Source organism: Penaeus monodon, chromosome 4 (genome assembly GCF_015228065.2).
Source record: "Penaeus monodon isolate SGIC_2016 chromosome 4, NSTDA_Pmon_1, whole genome shotgun sequence".
Classification (NCBI taxonomy): Eukaryota; Metazoa; Arthropoda; class Malacostraca; order Decapoda; family Penaeidae; genus Penaeus; species Penaeus monodon.
This window is the reverse complement of record NC_051389.1, coordinates 16,415,450-16,415,941: the sequence shown is the minus strand read 5'-3', so window position 1 is coordinate 16,415,941 and position 492 is coordinate 16,415,450. Positions and strand designations below refer to the sequence as shown.

At 54.7% G+C, this 492-nt stretch overlaps 1 pseudogene; it reads right to left on the bottom strand.

Annotated features, from left to right (window-relative positions):
• Positions 1-178, bottom strand: part of LOC119572479 — a 3,953-nt pseudogene extending 3,775 nt beyond the window's left edge.
• Positions 179-492: the final 314 nt, after the last annotated feature.

The window sequence follows — 492 nt, the reverse complement described above, 5'->3', positions numbered from 1 at the left end:
CTACAGGTCACTAATATGGATTTAGAATGATTTAGGTTCTAGGATAGAGGGCTCTAGGTTAGGTTAGGTTAGGAGAGAGTCCGAAGCAACACCGACCGCCTCTCTGAGAGAGGCCGGGCAGCTTCCGCGCAGAGCCGCTGTCTTTGGGTCGAACTCCCTTGGCTCACCTAATGAGCATGAACTTAGATGTACCTTCCGGCCTCCGCTCCGTCTACCGAAGAGGCATTTGTCGTGCACCCTCTTCGTGCGGTTTATAAGCCAACGTTTATCGATGTTGGTTCAGCGCAAATTAGCAATGCGCACCACACCGAACTTGGCGCTTCGTCGTAAGAGGACTTGCTCCTTGCCGCCGCCGCCGCCGCCGCCGCCATCCCCTGCGAAAGTTGCCAACTATGCCGTTTTCCAGAGAAAAGCCGAATCCTGTCGCATTAAAGATAAAGATGTGAAGGGAAGGATATGGGGAGGCGCGAACAGGCGCCAGTCCCAGGAGGC